This window comes from Macaca thibetana, chromosome 4 (genome assembly GCF_024542745.1).
Source record: "Macaca thibetana thibetana isolate TM-01 chromosome 4, ASM2454274v1, whole genome shotgun sequence".
Classification (NCBI taxonomy): Eukaryota; Metazoa; Chordata; class Mammalia; order Primates; family Cercopithecidae; genus Macaca; species Macaca thibetana.
Window position 1 is genome coordinate 153,471,206 of NC_065581.1, and position 13,927 is coordinate 153,485,132.

Below are 13,927 nucleotides of genomic sequence, written 5' to 3' on the forward strand. Positions count from 1 at the left end.
GTGGGTAGGTGGGTGGGGGTGGGTGGATGGATGGATGGATGGATGGATGGATGGATGGATGGATGGATGGATAGATTCATTCATTCACTCGCTCATTCATTCAACACTGCAGCAGTAGCCTTCTTTGTGGGACCGCCAAGGAGGAGACAGATAAGGACCAGAATGTTCTGTGGCCCTAGCAAAAGCAAATTTTTCTGGGCGAATGTTAAAGTATTCCAGTCCTGCTTTTCTTGCTTTATTTTTCCAAGCAATAAGGAGAACATGACAATATTTGTTATACTTTCTACCTCTCCTCTGCGTGAGGGTATTCCTACCTAATTCTGAGAGAGAAAATGAAAACTTACTGCTAATGATATAAAAAGCATATTTATTGTTAAGTGATATTTGTATTTTGGGGATTTTTTTCCTCAGTAGGAAAATTTTCTAAATACCTTCACATACACCATTTTGTTTTATCTTTACAAAAATCTCATTAATTAAGCAGGTGATGGATCATCATTCCCACCAGGCAAATGAGATAACTGAGGTGTAGTAAAAGCCTGATGATTTTTCCAAAGTCACACATCTGGTTAGTGATAATGCTGGGACCAGAATAGGAGTCCATGTGTTCCCACCAGACTGGGAGATTGTTCAAAAGAACAAGTTCCCAGGAAAGATCAAATAATTGCTGGAAAAGCACTTCCGATCTCCAGTGAAAACAGATCTTTCCAGCTGAGTGCCCTCCCTAAGGCCTAAAGAGTGTTATCTGCCAAGTAGCTCTTCTTTTGTCTTCTGCATAAACCACTGCAGGCTGAAGGCCACTTGAAATCTGTGAGAATCAAGAGCAGCCATCCACTGCAGAAATATATGTTATGAAACTTAATGAATAAGTCACTGTCCATCTAGAGAGAAATTAGAGAATGCCTTTTCTGAAATCTCTGCTAGAACACAGGTATGTCCTAGGGCCCTAATGCAGATATGAAGCTTTGTCCCCAGTGCTAAGACGAGACAGCTATTTTTGCTGGGCCAGTATAATATTTAACAGCAAACATTTAACAGTAGGATAACGGCTGCTGAAGCTGCATCATTCCTCTGGGGAAGGCAAGATGGCTCTTCTCCAGCTATTCATGAAGGGCGAGAGTTGGGAGCAGAAAGAGAATTTGCTCATACTTAATACTGCGCGGTCCAATCTCACGTCCCATGTGAGATGCCCAAGTCAGAAGCTGACTGCAGAGACAGCTCATTGGCTTAGAGACCCAGGGTTCATTCTACAAGATCTTTCAGTCCTTCTTTTTTCTATAATAAATGAAGTCCTAAGCATTTTATTGGGAGTAACACATCAACAAATGAAGGGCTATGGATGTGGTCCACCTTACTGATTTGCTGCACCAAGGAGACTGCAGTCACTCCAGATCTTAAACATATTCATAATTGTGTTTGGAGCAAAGTTACCATTGGAATCAAATTTTCACAGCACTCGTACCTATCTCTGGGATCCTCTTGTCCTTTTTTGCATTTATTCTGCTCTGTTCCTTCTTTCCCACTTATCTTCCTTTCAGGGTCTCCACGGGCTGTCTTTGCTAACCAAATGTACAGGAGTTTCCTTGGTCACAATTAGAAAATGAGCTTCCAAAAGAAGAGGCATCGAGGTCCCTTGGCACAGGACACAGGAAGGGACTGATCACGTGAGCTGTCTCAGTTGAATCCCTCATTTCTCTGATGCTGTCGCCAGAATTACTCAAAGTATTTCCTTTTATTTTCATGTAAAACCTATTTATGCAGCTGCTTCAGGGATCTATTATAAAACATGTGGAGGAAAATCATAAAGTAAAGAAATGCAGGGATACAGATATAGGAAGCCACATTTTTGTTAACCTTGTTGTTTGGAATTCTGATCAAAACTACCATATAAAAGATTCTAGGCCAGGCGCAGTGGCTCACACCTGTAATCCCAGCACTTTGGAAGACCGAGGTGGGCGGATCACGAGGTCAGGAGTTTGAGACCAGCCTGGCCAACATAACCAAACCCCATCTCTACTAAAAATACAAAAATTACCAGGGCATGGTGGCACACACCTGTAATTCCAGCTACTCAGGAGGCTGAGGCAGGAGAATTGCTTGAAACCGGGATGCAGAGGTTGCAGTGAGCTAAGATTGCGCCACTGCACTCCAGCCTGGGCAACAGAATGAGATTCCCTCTCAAAAAAAAAAAAAAAAAAAAAAAAAAAAAGATTCTTATCAAGCCCCTCTGTGATCTCAATATTTATATCACTTTCTCAAACTTCGGGTCGTGTGTGACCAAAACACAGGACAAATTGTAACTCATTGGTTGCTCGGGTATTTGTAAGTATGGGGACCTTGTCACCCAGACTTCTCTGTCCCTTGTTTATGTCCTCTTCAGTAAATGGGAACGGAGCAATAACTAGTTTCTAGTTTATTTTTGACATAAGATGGTAAATGATATATTTCCATCTTTGTGTTTGGCTTTGAATTTAAACTTAGTTCTTCGAAGAGTGGAACAGTTCTGTTCAGTTGCAAAGCCTGTTAGGGCCTTTTCCCACAGAACGTGTGTGAATTCTTCCCTTTGTTGAAAGCTGAGATACATGATAAATTCTCCCTCTCCCACTTACTTCACAGAAGACTTGCAATAATATGCCAGGCGTCAACTTTAATCATCTTTACTCGGGTTTGGGGGTTGGAAGTTGCTGAATATCATGTTAATGAATAAACCTGGCCCTCAGACCCAGAGAAATGGCTGGATGTTAATATCAGTGTATCTGCTTTTAGTATCATTAACAACATGATGTATTACAATTTCTTAAGGATATTTGTTTCTACACTGGAAGACGTTGATTTGCCACTCTGAATGCCACCAGCTTTTCATTCTGAAAGTTGGAGAATGGCCGGGCGCGGTGGCTCAAGCATGTAATCCCAGCACTTTGGGAGGCCGAGACGGGCGGATCACGAGGTCAGGAGATCGAGACCATCCTGGCGAACACAGTGAAACCCCGTCTCTACTAAAAAATACAAAAAAAAAAAACTAGCTGGGCGAGGTGGCGGGCGCCTGTGGTCCCAGCTACTCGGGAGGCTGAGGCAGGAGAATGGCGTAAACCCGGGAGGCGGAGCTTGCAGTGAGCCGAGATCACGCCACTGCACTCCAGCCCTGGTGACAGAGCAAGACTCCGTCTCAAAAAAAAAAAAAAAAAAGAAAGTTGGAGAATGAGCATAGAATTTATAGTCAGATAGACCTGGATTTGAAATCTGATTCTGTCACTTCCTAGTAGTTTGCTCTTAGGGAAGTTCCTTAACCTCTCTGAGGTTAGATTATCTATAGTAAAAAGGATTAAACAAACAACTAAAATGTAGACCATCCCACACGATGCCTGGAGGAGAGGAGGCTCTCAAAAATTATTTATCCCTGTTTACTTCCCTTCTTTTCAGTTGCAACTTCTGGAAGAGGGCGTGAAAGCTATGGTTTTCCTTAGCATGGGGTATTGTTTTGATCACTATCGTTCCTGCAGAAAGAGCAAGACATTTCCAAGGGAGCCATAAGAGGCAATGTGGCATAGCCTAGTGAATCTCAGAGTGTGGCCCAGGACCAGCACAGCCAGCATAACCCTGGGACTTGTCAGAATGCAGGACTCAGGCCTCGCTTCAGACCAACTGCATCAGAAATTCTCAGGGTGAGGCTCAGCGGTCTGTGTTTTCACAAGTCCTTCAGGAAATTCTCATGCTCATAAAGTTCGAAAACCACTAGTGTAGTGAAAAATACACTGGACTAGTTTCTTGCACGTTCTGCTGAAACGAGAGGTGGGATTGGACCGAATGTCCTCTAAGATCTTTTCTAATTCTGGCATCTTGTGGTTCTAGTTTTAAGCCAGCTGTGTCACCATTTTCTTAGAATGACCATGTTCTTTAAAAAGGAAAAAAGAAAAACTTCGTTTTTATTATTTCAAAAGTAACACACTGTTATTATAAAAAATGAATATAAACAAAATGAAAAAACTTAAAACCATCCAAAACTCAGCATCCAGAGATATTCTTTTATGCTGTGCTCTTATTGTCCTCCTTTTATGCAGATGCACATGTATGCATTACTCTCTGTGTACATACATAAACATCTCACCATAGCCATTAGCATCCACGGAGTGTCTGCTCTGTGCCAGGCACACTTTTGGGCATTATGGGTATACCAGGCACACTTTTGGGCATTATGGGTATACCATCCAGCAGAGCCTCTACTCCCATTGAGCTTTCTTTCTCATGAGTGGAGGTAGATAATAAACAAGAAAACAAATAACTAAATAAAGAAGACCATTTCTGAGGGCATTAAGTGCCATGAAGCAAATAAAACAGTGATGTGAAAGAGTGACCAGGCAATGGCCAATTCAAATCTGATGCCAGGAAAAACCTTTTTTTTTTTTTTTTTTTTTTTTTTTTTTTTGAGACAGGGTCTCACTCTGTCACCCAGGCCAGAGTTCAGTGACATAATCGTGGCTCACTACAGCCTCTGCTTTCATGGCTCAAGGGTTTTCCTTGAGCACCTCAGCCTCCCAAGTAGCTGGGACCACAGGTGCATGCCACCACACCCAGATAATTTTTGTATTTTGTAAAGTAGGGTTTCATCATGTAGCCCAGGCTGGTCTCAAACTCCTGGGCTCAAATGATCTACCTGCCTCTACCTCCCAAAGAGGAAAAACCTTTCTGAGAGGTGGCATCTGGGTTGAGACCTGAGAAGGAGCCAGCTATGTGAGTATTTTGGGGCAGAGCATTTCAGGCAAAGAGGAAAGTTTGTGCAGATTCGCTGAAGTAAAATAGAGCAGGATGTGTTCAAAGAAGAGCAGAAAGGTGTGCACTATTGCTGGGGAGGAGGCATGAAGAGGGAGCCACAGAAGATAGGGCCAGACGCATAGGCCAGGGCCACACCTGGATGACCATATCATTTAAATTCATTCCAAAGACAATAGGAAACCATTTTAAGCCTGGGAGTAGCTTTAAAAAAGATGACTCTGACTGTCCTAGAGGGTATAGAGCACAAGATTGGAAGCAAGGAAAGTAGTTATGTTTCTACCTTGTGTTTTGTGACTTGTATATTTCCCTTCACTATTTCATTAATATTTTTCAGGATTGTTAATGTCCTGCTGTGTTCTCATTTTTAACAGCTGCATAGGAATCTGGTATGATACCGTACTTTGCTAATCCTCTGACTGCCTAGATTGTATCCAATTTGTTTATTATCATGAAGAGTGCTGAAATGAGAGTTGTTAAATCTTTCGGCACATTTTTGTTCTCAGGATAATTCCTAACAAGGGAAGTCCTTGACCAAGAGTAGGATTCATTTGAAGACTTTTTCTTGAGTCTATTAGTTGGCTTCATCTGTATTTATTTAACTGAGCATTTTCCATTATTTAAAACCTTTAGTTGATAAACTTTTACCAGGTAGGGGCCAAAGTGAGATACTCCCAGCACTTTGAGAGGCCGAGGTTGGCAGATCATGAGGTCAGGAATTCAAGACCGGCCTGCCCAACATGGTGAAACCCCATCTCTACTAAAAATACCAAAATTAGCTGGGCATGGTGCAGGCGCCTGTAATCCCAGCTACTCAGGGGGCTGAGGCAGGAGAATCATTTGAACACAGGAGACGGAGGTTGCCATGAGCTGAGATTGCACCTGTGCGTTCCAGCCTGGGCGATAGGGCGAGACTCCATCTCCACAACAACAAAAAACAGATGGTCAAGTATCAGTAACTTTCTATCAGTAATTTATAGTAGTTGGCATAATCCACATTTTACAGGGAAGAAGCTAGAATCTTTTTAACCACTTCCTCAAAATAGAAACCCTTCATCTTAATGATGGCTTTCTACACTTCTGACACCCTGAGGGAATGAGAAAGGAAGAGAACAGGAGGAGGAGAGAAGTGGAAGGAAACCTGCCTTGAAACTGATGAAGTGAAACTGAAACCATTAATAGAAAAATCTCTTCTGTTTCTCTCCCACATGCCACTCAAATAATGAACTGCCCAGTGGCGGGGCCTCTCATGAGACTGGGCAGGCGGCAGGCAGCTCCAGTGGGACCACAGCATCCCCAGGCAGAAGCCAGAACCCTGCCAGGGCTGTGGGCATGTGGCCAAGTTGCAGGGAGACAGGCTCCCTGTATGTCCTCCTTGAACCCCATTCCAAACTCCATTTGTGTTTGTCTCATATCATCATCTCCATTTCCTCTCAACAGAGCCTCTGCATCTCCTGTGCATGTGCATCTTGCCAGAGCCCTGCACTGTCCTCAGTGAACAATTTAAACAGATTGTCTCCACCCTCCGTGCACTGCTGGTGCCGAAGGACAGGGCAAGTTTCACATGCCCAGTGGAATCTGAAGAGCTTTTGACACCTTGTAGGTATCTTTAAACCTAAAAGAACAATAGCTACATGGTCATTGGTACTTTGCCCTGGGGACACTTCAGTTCAAAATAGGAGAGTGATGGGAATGGACAGAGTTAGACCTTCGGCTTCATGTAGAGATGGGGAGAGAAGCCATTCTTGGCAGGAGGAATGCGTGGAAGCGCGGGTGACAGAGCCACCATTACACAACTTCCCTTAGAGCAGGAGGAGGGAGGGCAGCTTCACACCAGAAGGCAGAAAGCCCTTTCCCTCCCCTCCCCTCCCCTCCCCTCCCCTCTCCTCTCCTCGAAGTTCATTATTCTGCTTTCTCATCCTCATCTGAAAGTATTGCTTAATAAAGGCCAGCTTTCACAGGGCTCACCCCTCAGTGTTACCTTCTAAAGCCCCACCTCGATGTTTCCTCTTTCAGGCAGGGAAGCATCACATTCATAGCAGCACCAGGGCTGGGTGGGCACTTTAGGACTTTGCGCTGAAAATGAGGATGATGCCAGTGCTGACCCAAGCCTATCACCAGATGAGGTGAGTTTTGAGCCACACCTTGCTCAGACAGCGAGGGGTGACCAAGGAGGAAGAGCAGGCGGCTGGTGAGCAAGCATGCTGATACTGCGCTGGATTTTCCCACATCCTCAGAATAGCTACCTTTGACCAGGGAGGAGCATCTCCGATGGATGTGCGATTCCCCATTACTCCTCCTCAGTGAGCAGCTTTGCCTGGCTGCAGCCATGAGCCTTGGGGGCACCTGACTCCAAAAACAGATGTGAGTTGAGGTTGTAAGCCTTCAATCCCAGACCCCTGCAGGGGAGGAGGTAGCATCACCAGTGGACCTATAAAAAGTACAGATTCCTCAGATTCCTGAGCCTCACCTAAACCCCTGGGGTGCATGTGTTTCCTGGTTCAGGTAGGCATGGTTCTTTGGGGTATATGCCTGGGAGTGGAGCTCTGCTCATGGGATAGGTGCATCTTCATCTTCACTAGTAATGTAAAATTGTTGACGTCCTGCTAGTGGTGTGTGTGGAGCTCTTGTTCCACATTTTCACCAGGACTTGCTCCTAACAGACTGAAAATTATGCCAGTAGCATCACTTTATGTTGAAATTACAATATAGAAATGAAGGATGACAGTTTGTGGTGGGTGTTGTGTTGTTTGGGTTGAAAATGAGTGAGAGTTTTGTCACCTGGCCTAGCAGGAAAGCAAAAATGCTCTGGTTCCAAAGAAACTATTTGTTTATTTGTTTTGTTATAGGAAAATAGTCAAAATTAAGGAAAATTTGTGGCCATTAGTGATGTTGTGAAATGTATATTTGGTCACTGTTTTCTGGCAAACAGCTCCTAAAATCCTTGGAATCTCCAAAGTAGTAAACGTCTTCAGGATGGGGACTGGTCATGGGAAAGAGAGGATTAGAGGGTTGGGACTTCCAGCCTTATCTCCCAGTCTTCGGGGAGAGAAAAAGGGACTGAAGGTTAAGTTGATCACCAGTGGCCAGTGATTTAATCAATCATGCTTAGGTAATAAGGCCTCCATAAAAAGCCAAGAGGACAACGTTTGGAGAGCTTCTAGGTAGCTGAACATGTGCAGGTTCCTGGAGGGTAGCAGGACGCAGAAGGCGTGGACGCTCCCACGCGCCTTCCTCCGTACCTCACCCTGTGTATTTCTTCATCTGTATCCTTTAAAATATCCCTTATAATGAAGTAGTAAACATAACTGTTTCCCTGACTTCTGTGAGCTGCTGTAGCGAATGAGTCAAACCCAAGGAGGGGGTTGTGGAGATCCTGATTTATAGCCGCTGCGTTAGAAGCACATACCACAACCTGGGGCTTGTGACTCGTGTCTGAAGTGGGGAGCAGTCTTGGGGAACTAAGCCCTCAACCTGTAGGATCTGACACAATCTCCAGGTAGATATTGGCATCAAATTGAATTGAACTGGAGAGCAGCCAGCTGTGTCCACTGCAAAATTGCTTGCTTGTGTCCACTGCAAAATTGCTTGCTTGTTTGCCTGATATGTGCGGAAACAAAACCCACACATCTGGTGTCAGAAGCATGTTGTAAGAGTGGAGGAGAAACTAAGTTTGTTTATTCCTCTATTCACACCATTATTTTAAAGAGTCAAGTGTTTGAGGCACAAAAGAAATAGTGAAAAGAATGGATGATTAACCAGCAACCATGTTAGAACAGAAACAGATTTCAAACAGTTGAGATAGTTAAGAAAAACAAAGTTAGGGAATAGTTTAGTGGGTTTGGAAAAGTAGAAATTGGTATAAATAATCAGTCTCTTCTATAAGAGTTATGCAGATCCACTAATTGTTAGCAATATTTTTATTTTAGCAGTGAACCTATATAGAAAATACAAGTCTTAAGGAGAAGTAAGATGGCTAGAAAATGACGAAGGGACTTAGAGGGAAGTGCATTTAGTGCGTCCAGATTAAAGAAGAAACCTGGTGTAGGCTGGTTATACACAGGACCATTTTGTTTCACTTGAGCTGGAAATCAGCATGTCGGGTCAGCCTTTGTCACAAAGAATTATGGCAGAGCTGTTGCCTGGGCTTATTCCACATGTGTAGCATTGTTACTTGCTGGGTCAATTTGGATTGTTTTGAGCCAGAACTGGGACAGAGCATGAACTCACCATGAGCTCTCAGGGACAGGCCAGTTCTGCTTAGTACTGGGACAAAGTGCTTCTGCCAGAGCTGCCGATTGATGACTCTTTCAGGTGGATGAGCAAGAATTTCCTTCCTCTAACTGTTCTAAGCCTGTATATATGAGTAGAGCTGTCATTGCTGAAAAAATAAGCTGTTTTCTAACCCAAAGAATGTGTTAATATTACATTTTTCATGCAAAACTGAAGTGTAACTGCCACTTCTGCGTCATGATAAAGGCGTTCCCATTTGACTTGACAACGCAAACCCCTCCACAGCTGGAGGAGAACGGTGGTGATCCCCTGTGACCTCACATTCATCTGCACCTCTAACCCTAGCCACTCCTTCAGGATCCTCTTGGGACATCGGTCTGTTGTTGGATTCTACTTGTTCAACATGCCCTTTTCTGTGGCATTCCTGTCTTTCTTCTGATGACCTGCATTGCAGATGTCTATCTGTGGTGGTACCTGTCCTCGTCATGTTTAGGCAGCCACTTACACAACTGTGCAAGCCTGTTTCTCACTCCTTCCAGCCCCAAATGTGTGCCAGGGCTCTCAGATAATGTCACTTACATAGTTCCATAGTAAATCACCTCTGCAACCATTTATGGTTTCAGATCTTTATTCTCACATGTTACAAAAGCTATGGCTTTGCTAGAGTTGGGGATGATTTATGAGGTATGAATTATGCATAGCTAGCTAGCTAGAATGGATAGTCATTGGTCCACTTAGAAAGTCATATCTTACTTAGATACTCCCCTGTCCAGCCACCTGCATGCAGTCTCTTTCTACCCTTGGCCTCTTGATCTGACACCCCCCACCCATGCTTCTCTTTTCTCCCCAGTTTCAGTATGTGTCTATCAAGACCCAGTTTCACTCCTGCTTAATACTGGATAAGTATCAGTTGGATAATATGCAAACCCTTTAGCTTATAGGTCTCAGATTTAGCCAGATCTGGGTTAAAATGCAGTTAAACCTAGCAGTGAGGCCTTAGGCAAATAACTTTACCTCCCTTCATTGATGATGATGATGATACCCAGCACAGGCTGTTGATGGATCAAAGGAGATCATTTGCATATTGCACCTAGCAAAGCTTTAGGCACCATAGTGAAGGCTCTGTACCGGGCGCGGTGGCTCAAGCCTGTAATCCCAGCACTTTGGGAAGCCGAGACGGGCGGATCACGAGGTCAGGAGATCGAGACCATCCTGGCTAACCCGGTGAAACCCCGTCTCTACTAAAAAATACAAAAAAAAAAAAACTAGCCGGGCGAAGTGGCGGGCGCCTGTAGTCCCAGCTACTCGGGAGGCTGAGACAGGAGAATGGCTAAACCCAGGAGGCGGAGCTTGCAGTAAGCTGAGATCCGGCCACTGCACTCCAGCCTGGGTGACAGAGCGAGACTCCGTCTCAAAAAAAAAAAAAAAAAAAAAAAAAAAAGAATGGACTCATAGTTGTTTAAGATCTGGCTTCTGACTGCTTCTCAAGCTCAGCCACTTGCCAGCTACACATTTCAATCCCATTCAACTATAAGCTCCTTTTGAGCAGGGAGCCTGTCTTCTTCAGCCTTAGCACCCAGAGCCTCGAAATATGCTTGGCACATATTTGAGTGCTCCATAAATATAGACATACATCAGATAAGCCATAGGAACACTGATGGTTCTTTGAGGGCATCATGCTGTTCCACACCTCTGTGCCCTCAGATATGCTGTTCCCTTACCTGCAGTGCCCATCTCCTCCCTGCCTGGGCTGATGTCCAGTCACTTTCACAATTGCTGACCTGGATGAATTAGAACTCCCTCTGTGTCCCCTCTCCAACCTGAGTCCCTTGATTTACTTGTCTGTCTCCCTCTTAAGTATATATTAGCTCCCTGAGGACACAGGCCATGTGTACTTGACTTTATACCCACAGCCCTTAGCACAGTGCCTGTCACATAAAGGGGATCAAAATATGTTTGTTGAATAAAGGCTAGAGCTGGGGCTGAATATAAATAAAAGGATATGTGCAGAGAAACAAAAATGCAAGGGAAATGAGACAGTTGAAAACTGGTGATTTGTTACTATGGTGATTTCTGAGTAACTTTTGTTTGGGGTGTGGGGGGGTGTTTCTTTATTCTTGTTATTGTTTTCTTCTGATCTCCAGCAGCTCAGAAGGAGAACAGCTGTACCTAGCTACCCTGTAGGGTAGAGCCAGAGAGAAGTGGAGCCTCCCTGTGATGAGGGAGGAGGGTCAAGACCACAGCATGACATGAATGTCGGAGTTGGTTGAGCCAGATCATAAGTTGTTCTTCATTTCAGCAACAAAGGAAAGTGGAGGACATAGGTCTTCTGAAAACTGTAGTAAGAAAGAGTTCTTTAAACCATAGGGCAAAAAATTTAAAAAAACTGTAGGACACAGCAATGCCTAGCTCTTCTCACATCATTAAAACTCTCGTAATGTGCCCTGCTCAAGGCTCTGGCACAGCAGGGGGCATCTGAGCATTGAGAGCCAAATCTGAGCACTTGGTCTGGTCATTCCATGAGTCCTCATAATTCCTGAGGTTCAGCTGAGAGCCAAGAGCTGTCTGTCTGTCTGTGGACTCAGTGGTTCTGCTCAATGTGTGCAAAAGGTCTTTGGGCTCCTTCAGCATTAGTGTGAACCCTGGAGGGCTCCTTGTTGAAGCTCACATTTTTTTTTTCTTTTTTTTTTGAGACAGGGTCTTGCTTTGTCACCCAGTCTGGAGTGTAGTAGCATGAACATGGCTCACTGCAACTTCAATATCCCGGGCTCAAGTGATCCTCCCGCCTCAGCCCCCCAAGTAGCTGAGACTATAGGCACATACCACCATGCCTGGCTAATGTTTATATTTTTGTAGAGATGAGGTTTCTCCATGTTGCCCAGGCTGGTCTCTAATTCCTTCAAGTGTTCCACCCGCCTTGGCCTCTCAAAGTGCTGGGATTACAGGCGTGAGCCACCGAGCCTGGCTTGTCCCTTTAGACCCAGGGCAACCCTGCCTGATACCAGCATCCTGCAAGCTTCTGGAAAAAAGGGAAGATAAACTGCTGTGCCATCTTTAAGGAGTGAACCTCAGGGTTAATTACTCTGCAAGACAACACTTTAAAAAAACATTGTACTCTCTACCTCATTCATAGGCCAAGTGAAAAGTAACTATTAAATTGCTTTACCATAACTTTTACAAGCAGTAGTGTTTGCAGAATGTATGCTGGTATATAAACCCAATGTTCCCTTTTTTGGATTTGTTAAGAAAAACCTGACTGGGTTTCCGTCGGGTGTTAAGTAGGTCATCCACAAGTGGTCTAGCCCATGTAGCACATGTTCCTCCCACACAGAGTAGCCACAGCTTGTCATCCCAAATACTGTTTTTTATGTGCTGCTGGGGAAAGCATCACTGACTTCCTTCTGGTGATTCCACGTTCTCTTCCTCTTACTGATCTTCCTCCTTTAATTTCCTCTGTGTCTCTCTTGGCACTCAATTTGCATTCATAAATGCAGACCTCTAGTGAAAACTTTACTGAGACATGCACGACATAGTCAGCCACCCTGGGCTCACCCAGAGTAAGGAAACCAACATCAGGGAAGGCAGAGACCACCCTCCTTTCCTTCAGGCGATAAAGTGTAGGAGGAGGCTAGCTAGAGCCTGCCTCTCTGCATCTTTTGTTCCCGTCCTCCTTCTCAGTTCTGTCCCCATAGAGGCCATGGAATTAGATAAACTATGCTTTCTGACTGCCTACTTTATCTGCATTCACACCGAAACAGCTGCAAGAAGCTTTGAAATTCTGCACCACGGCACGGGATGCAGAAGTTATCCCTGCTGTTATTGCTGATTTCTGGCAGCCTGAATCAAGTGCCAACACAAAGACCCAGGGGCTGGGGGGCTGGGCTTCATGTTATTCTTCAAAGGAAAGACACCAGCCTCTGTCCCAAAAACACAGTGCAAGTGGCCTCACAACCAAATTCTCAGGCTGGTAGATTGAGACTGGGCTGTGACTTCATAACCAGATAAATGATCAGCGAAAATGGGAGACATGGAGACCACAAGCACTGTGCTATCAGCTCAGAGGTGAAAGAAGTCAAGTCTCCTTCTTCAAAGTCCTTTCTGTGTCTTTAAAGGAATTGGATCTTCTTGACTGGAACTAGTGAATTAAAGAAAGAGAAAAAGAATGCACTGTTTTTTGAAAGGATGAGGCCACATTTGCAGAATCATCTGGCGAGGAACCTCTATAGAAACTGGGAAGATTGGCAGGGCGGGTTTTTGTTCGGCCTTGGAGAGTGAACCTCCTCGGCTTTCATTCTCAGCGGTCCTTGTACTCGGGGAGGGGGCATTGATGACGCCTGTTCAAACAGCCGCTTTGTACTAATGTGTTTTCTTGTGGCTCTGCCAGGTGACACCCTGACCCTTGGGCCCTCGGCCAGTTCTGCCACCACTATTCCTTAAACAGGCGCAGCCCAGAAAGCCAGGCTCTGCCACTGTGGCCCAGATGTGACACTGACCTTCCTGTTTCTCTTTGCTGGTTCGTGAATAGAAGTCCATGTTTTTGTTTTTCTTTTCTCTTTTTCTCTGGTTGGTTGGTTTTATAGAATGAGGGTAAGGAGGGTAGAAAGATACTCGATTGGATATCAACATCAGGAAAACATGTCTTCTGTGCCTAGTGTTTCTGAAAATTTTCAGATCGCATGAACTAGTGTTGCCTACCGTTCTGTGCCCTGCTTGGATTGCCCCAGGTTCCAGGGACAGTGGCTCAGAGTCAAAGCATTAAAATGCCCAGCTGAGTGTCTCAACAGGAAAGGGTGAAGGCAACAAGAGCGAGGGCAGGCCCCCTTCCCTCCCCACCAATCGGCATCCAAAGAACAAAAGTGCTTTGTTTCATCCTCTCCACCTTCCTAGAGCCAAGCCCATGCGTGGTCTTCATGACCTCACTCACAGA

The 13,927-nt window shown here is 44.8% G+C and overlaps 1 protein-coding gene across 6 annotated transcripts in view; it reads left to right on the forward strand.

Annotated features, from left to right (window-relative positions):
• Window positions 1-13,927, forward strand: part of FYN (FYN proto-oncogene, Src family tyrosine kinase) — a 181,288-nt gene that overhangs the window by 98,926 nt on the left and 68,435 nt on the right. Inside the window, exon 1 of one of the 6 annotated variants that reach the window (XM_050789061.1) lies at window positions 1,090-1,664. The exons of 2 other annotated variants lie outside the window; for them this stretch is intronic. The gene's annotated coding sequence lies outside the window, so the exon portion shown is untranslated. Of the gene's footprint in view, window positions 1-1,089; window positions 1,665-6,874; window positions 6,894-13,927 lie in introns of those variants that run through there. 3 more of the 6 variants (XM_050789062.1, XM_050789057.1, XM_050789060.1) reach the window with 3 other exon arrangements.